This window comes from Dendrobium catenatum, unplaced genomic scaffold (genome assembly GCF_001605985.2).
Source record: "Dendrobium catenatum unplaced genomic scaffold, ASM160598v2 fragScaff_scaffold_72, whole genome shotgun sequence".
Taxonomy (NCBI): domain Eukaryota; kingdom Viridiplantae; phylum Streptophyta; class Magnoliopsida; order Asparagales; family Orchidaceae; genus Dendrobium; species Dendrobium catenatum.
The window spans coordinates 4136480-4143743 of record NW_021318534.1 but is presented as its reverse complement, the minus strand read 5'-3'; positions in this window follow the sequence as shown (position 1 = coordinate 4143743).

The window sequence follows — 7264 nt, the reverse complement described above, 5'->3', positions numbered from 1 at the left end:
TAGATTTTATATATTGGGTTGTAGTTTTGATGATTAGGGTTTTGGGTTTAAGATTTTGGGCTTAGGTTTTTGTGATTAGAGTTTAAGGTTTAGGTTTTTGCAACTTAATTATTGTGGTTTATTTTTAATTTTCAAGTTTTATTATTTAGGATTTTTAATTTTGGTTTTAGGGTTTCTATTTACAATATAAGGTTTAGGGTTTAGGTTACATAATTTAGTGGTAAGGGTTTGGGGATAAAGTTTTTCAGTTATAATTTGGGTTTTTTGGTTTGGGTTTTAAGGTTTTAGTTTATGGTATAGGTTTTTTGTATTTATTCTTTGGAATTAGAGCTTATGGCTTTATTATTTTATGTATGTTTAGGTTTAATGGTTTAGGGTTTATGATTTTTAGAGTATAGGATTGAGGGTTTAGGGATAGAGTATTGGGATTAGTGTTTATGTAATATGTTCAAGGGTTTAGGCTTTAGTTTTAAGGGTTTGTGGTTTTGGGTTTATGTTTTAGGGTTAACAGTTTAAGATTGTTGGATTAGGATGTAGGGTTTATGATTTATAGTTTTGGTTTTATGGTTTAAGGTTTATACTTTAATATATAAGGTTTAGGGTTTTATCTTTAGGGTTTATTGTTTTTTAGTTAGGGTTTATAGTAAGAGGATTAGGGTTTAAGGTTTAGGGTTAAAGGTTAACATTTATTAGCATATGGGTTTATTAGATTTTTTAGTTTAACGGATTAGGCATGTCAAATTTAGTATTAGGGTTAAAGTTTTAATTTTTGGTTTGTGGCTTAAGGTTTTTTTTGTAGGGGAAGCCCATTTGGGCTCTATTGCATTGATTAGACAAAAAAATTACAAGATCCTTAAAGTACTCTTCAAACTCACTATCTGGTGCTCAAAGAGCTTACAAAAAAAAAAAAAAAAAAAAAAAAGCTCAAGATCCTTACTAATAAACATAAGAAAAATCCTTGGTACATGCTAGGGAGACAAAAGGCCAACACCAAAAAATTAGGATAGAAAAAAGAGATTGCCCATAAGATCCATCCCTCCACCAAAAAAGTGAGGAACCAACAGTCCTGCACAAAAAGGAACCTGCAAAAAACTGATAAGACCCTAAAGTTCAAACACCAAAAATCAAACCTTGCATAGTGCACACTTATGTTGCTATAATTACCTACTAGAATAAAGGTTATAGCCAAAAAATTTCTACCATAATGGAAAAAGTTAAAGGGAGAGCTATAGATATTTAAATGAACAAAGAAAAAGCCAACATGCCCGCACAACCTATAATTAATAAGGTTGGAATTAAGACCAAAAAACACCATTCTCTTCTAGTAAAAAACCATTATAAAACTATCCCAAAAATGGTGAAAATCATCAGTAATAATAAGAATATAGAGAGAATGGAAATAAAAAACATAAGAGAAATTGTGTAGCAACCAAGATGCAACAACAAATCCCCAGATAAAATTCCAAGCTGATTGACCAGGAAGTACAATACAATTAGCAAAAACCATCAGAATAAATTCACAAAATATAATTAAAAAAGGAATTGCAGGGGATCTCACAGACAATATGTTAATAATCCACCAGAAAAGCTAAAAAACACTAATGTTAGTAGTAACAAGAGTGATACCAAAACCATGTGGTCTGTAATAAACCCAAAACTTTCCTACAATCAGTAGCAGATAAAAAAACAACTTAAAGATAATAATAATATCATGAAGGGTCTACATCTGAATGGTGTAATGGCACATGTGTATAGTATCATAATTATCATAACTATTATTAATCACCTGCTGCTCAAATCTAAACCACCACCAACGTAGATAATCAAACTAGCCACCAGCAAAAGATAAAAGTCCAACAAATAGAAGTACATAGAATTCCATAGAAAACTTTTAAAAACCAACATTAGTCAGAACATTCAGAACACCCACAACATAGAAAACTCTAATAGGGATAGAGTTATAGTATTTCCATATAAGAGAAATAGAAGGATCCAAAATATCATATAAATCTAGAATTGCCAACTAACAATCCAATAAGAATTGAACTCTTTCTGAACAATAACTTTCAACCCAATAACCAAACAATTGATATTATAGGAATTTGAGGAGGATAAGATGAGAAGCATATCACAGAGTTAATATTCTGCAAGATAAATCATAGCCATAGAAAATAAAGCTCTAGGTAACCGAAAATTATAGCAGCACATCAGAATAAAAGCCAAAAACCCAAAAAAAATTTAAGCCATCACCTAAACAAACTAGAAAACAAATAGACAAAATCTCCAAACAACAAATTAAATTCCATAAGACCACAAAAAACTAAACCAACAAAACCATAGGAATGAGTAAAGAATATGACATGAAAAAAAAATCAAAATGGAACTTAAAAGATAGAAACACCAAAAAATAGGCACCAAAAGATTAAAAGGTATTAACATAAGGAAATTCTAAGTTTGAAGTTATCCTTTGCTAGATAAAATATAAGGAAGACCAAAATGAGCCAAACTCACCAACCCCCTTAATTTATTAAGTAAAGAGTTACTAATAAAATTAGTAAAGTCTCTTATATTGCAACCGAGTTTAGAAAGACAATAAAAAACCACATTACCATCACAAAAAATAAGAGTAATAAAGAAAGAAATGTGTGAGAACCATTGCTAGATATCTCAAATCAAATAAAAGAATTATGGATTGGACAAAATACTCTAATTAATATAATGAATTAGAAGTTTGGCATCACCTTCCACCTAAACTTGAGTGATACCTAAAGAGATACATTAATATAACCCATATTACAGGGCTTGAATCTCAGCCAATATCACAGTGTTGGAGTGACTAGGACCTATAAACACAAGGATAGCATGTCTCCCCCTTTTTGATGATGGCAAACACAAGTAGGAAAATCTCAGTAAAAACAGGAGTTCATTAAACTTTCAATGTTACAAGCACATCAAATTTTCCTACCACATCCTACTCCCCCTTTTGTCATCACAAAAAGAGGATCCTAGACACATAAAAAGAAAAAAAAGAAACTACACAATAGAGACTAAAACAAACTACAAGATAAAATACAGAAAACTGAAAATAGAAAATAGAAAACAAAGACTAAAAAAATGAGAGACCCTGATCATCAGATGGAGGTGGTGGAGGTGGCTGCTGAAAGTAGCTAGCTAGCGTAGTGAATTTAGAATTAAACCAGGCGATGTCCTGGACATACTGCTGCTGCTGGTGAGTAATGTAGCTATCAAATCGAGCTAAGTCCTCTGTGTGGTGCTGCTCGTAGCGGGCAATATCCTCAGAATGTTGCTGCTCCTGTGCAGTAATGTAAGCATCAAAGTGGGTCTCCCATCGATCAAACCTCTCTATTAACTGATCAATCGGTGAGTATAGGTGGAGAGGAATAGGATCAGGAACGGGAGCGGGAGCCTCCTCCTCCTCAGCCCCCCGAGGTTCCTCATCCCTAGGGTGGAGATAAGTACTATGAAGGGTACTGAATGAACTGTTTGAGTAGAAGAGAGTTGGGAGGTTGGGTGGAACAAGATATTGAAGTTGATATTTGGTTTCAAGGACATAGGCTATGAGGTGTCCTAAAGAAAGATTGGGTTTCCTCTTATGACCTGGATCACAGATTGTGGTTATGTGATCAATGTACCAAAAAATTAAGTCTGCAGTATTGAATTCTCTATGTGCCATGATGTAAAAAGTAGTCAGAGAAAGTAGAGGAGTGATGTGCATTCGGTACCCAGCTTTTGGAATTATGGAGGTACGAAGAACATGTTGGATTATCCTAGCATCTTTGACTAAAGAGCTAGTCTCTCCAACATGAAAAGGTGCATTGGTATGGCGAAGGAAATGATTTGCCGTGGACCAGTCAAAGTCAGGATCTAAAACGATTATGTGCAGCTTATCCCCGGTGGTGGATAGCTGTAAAAGTTCGACACAGTCCTGATATGTGATTTTGACGGGGCGTCAAATCACATAGGAGGTTAGGGCTGTGAATGTAGGATTTATGCGAAGATTTGTGAAGAATTCATGAAGGAGCTCAATATTAAAGGGGAAAGCGAGAGACCGAATGAAACAAAGGGAAGTGTGATCGAAAAGATCCATTACAAGATACAAAATGTGAGCAGGAATGATAATTCTGGAGACAGTTATCCCACATTCTTTATATCGATGGTAAGCAGCTTCATCTTTTGCCTCCCTGAAATGAGGGTCAATTCTAGCCCTCGAAGAACTCCTAAAAGTTTGTCGAGCCCATTTCCCACCAGCCATAGAAAAGAGTTAGCAAGAAAACACAAGAGGAGAAGGGCTGTGAAGTGAAAAACATGCCTGGAATGGCCTGAATTTAAAGAAACAGCCATATCGTCTAGGCCGATCGCATAATCATCCAGGACGATATGGCATAATAATTACGTACATGACGATAGGTCGAAAAGGCAGTCTGATTGTCCGGGACGATCAGATATCGGCCAGGCCGATTAGAGATAGGCGATCATCCTGAGGAGTCAAGCCGGACGACCATTGATAAAGCAGATCATCCGGGCCGATTAGGTGTATCGTCCAGGATGATGCACAATAATTGATCATACCGGCCAAAGTTAAAACCTTTTAAATCTGTGCCACGTGTATCGTCCAGGATGAACAGTGGATCGGCCAGGATGATTGTCCAATAATGGATCGTCTGGAGCCGATTTTAAGGATATAACATGCTGACGCGTGGATCGTCCAGGATGATCTTGTGTATCGGCCAGGACGATGACCATAAAATGCATCGGCCAGGCCGAAATATGTTATCGGCCAGGACTATCATCATGATTGCAACAGAGTATGATCATATCATCCAGGACGATAAATTATCGTTCAGGACGAAGAGTTATAGCAAGCACAGAAAAGTTCAGCAGATGGAATTTTGTAGAAAATTTGTCCTATCATCCAGGAAGATATGAGAATCGGCCAGGACGATGTGACTAGAAGTTTGATTTCTAGGGAAAGATGTTGATGATCAAAACCCTCAAAATAAATGACTCACAATTCAAAGCTAGAAACAACAATAAAAATAAAAAAGGCTAAAAACCAAAAAAATGAAAGAATTTTTTTTTGTGTTAACAAAGAATCCATATGTCAAATTTTTCAAACAATTAAATTTTAGAGATTTAAAAGATCAAAGAGTTTAACAAATAAAAAATCTGAAAAAGGTAGAATATCCGATCTTGTTAATCCCTAGCTCGGACTTCTTTTAGATCAATAATCGTCCTTTTAAAAATAGAAGATCTAATTCAGAAAAACTTTACTGGGTAAAAATAAGATTCAATCAAAACTTGGTTACAAAGAAAATATTTTATAAATAATATACCAAAGTAATTTGTCTCAATCATGGAATTTGAAATCAAGCCTTTGAAAGCATCAAATAACCAATTAGTTCTCTAAGTTTTAAGGGTTCAGAAAAGAGATAATAGCTTGTATTTTTTTTTTTTTTTTGAGAAAATGCATATAGCAAATTTTATTAAAGCAACTATGTACCAATAAATTCCTTCTTCAAAACATTAATAAATGAAGGAGGAATATCACTATCATTCAGATTTTTCCAAAAGAAATCTGAAGTAATAGCGAGGTTAGCACACTCATCGGCTAACTTATTACATTCTCTACTAATAAAAGAAAAAAACTACTTGTTTAAAGTCTTTAAGAAAATCTAAATCCTTTGGGTTTAGAAATTCTTCAGAAATAGACTTATTGCTGAGAGCCCTTTGAAATAATAAGATAACATTATGATTATCACCTTCAATCATAATACCTTTAACATCAAGCATCCAATCTTGGACATATCTTCTAAAAGATAGAATAGAGAGAACTTCCACTTGAGCTATGTCTCAGTGATTGATATTGTAACCAAAAGCTCCATAAAATCTTCCATATTCATCCCTGAATACACCACCAATACCAGCAGCATAATTACTAGATAAAGTAGCATCCACATTGCATTTGATCCAGTCGGGAGGTGGAGGAAGCCAAGCATTCAGTTCCAGCACCGATAGGTGCTGATTAGCTCCCCAGTTATCCCAAACTGGATTGTGACGGAATGAGCCAAATGCATAATCCAAAGCATTAGTAGCTAAGAAGGAGACGGTATCTTCATTGCCACCATGAGAAATTTTATTTTTGCTTTTCCAACCGAAATAGATCATCAAACAATACAGATTACCCATTAGAGGATTCTTCTCCGAATAATTCCTTAAAGTTTTAAGACAGTCGTCTAAAGAATTAAATGCAGGCAGATAAAAATTCCAGTTATTCAACTTCTTACAAATTTTTTTGATTATTTTGCATCTAACTATAATATGTTCCATGTCTTCTATAGCTTGACAATGTCTTGGGCAATCTTTATCAACAATTATACCTCTATTATAGAGAAGACTATTAGAAGGTAGAGTATTGTTACAAATTCTCCACCAAAATAGATCAACCTGGGTCTGAGTTTCAGTTTCTTAGTCCAATTCCAGTCCATCATATCCAATTCATGTTCTACCGATTTTTCATAAGCAAGAGCAACAATAGTTTTACGCGAGCATTTAGAAATCAACTCCAAGCTATCACCAGCAGAATTATAATGGATCGGAACTTATCTAATTAAATCAATAAGCTGTAAACCAAAGTGTTTCTTTAGTTCATCAACATTCCATGCACTGTTCATGATAAAATTTGATAGATTACAACATTCATGATCCATGTTGGTTGTAAAGGTAGGCCATCTATTTAGGCTTTTATCAAAAAGCCAAATATCATTCATAGTATTCACCTTTAATCCATTGCAAACCTTCCATCTTAAAAGAGGGTAAAGATATTTAGCTCCTTTTAAAATAATTCTCCAAGAAGAAGAGGAATAACAATTTCTATAATTCCAAATATCGTTACCATATTTAGCCGAAAGAGATTTATTCAAAAGAGAAGAAGGATTAGAAATAAAGTTAAGAGTCAATTTGGATCTTAAAGGTCCAATTTTGTCTAGAAGTGAATGCACACCTATACCTCCTTTGTTCCTTGGCTTACACAAAACGTTCCAAGCTACATAATGAATACCAAATCTCCCATCTCTTTTGTTCCATAGAAAATTTCTGCACATCTTCTCTATCTCTTTCAAAACACTTAAAGGAACTAGAGATATTGTAGAAACAAAAACAGGTAACGAAAGTAAAGAAGCATTAAGCAAAACAATCTTTCCAGCAAGTGAAATGAATTTGTTTCCCCACATATTCAACTTGGAAG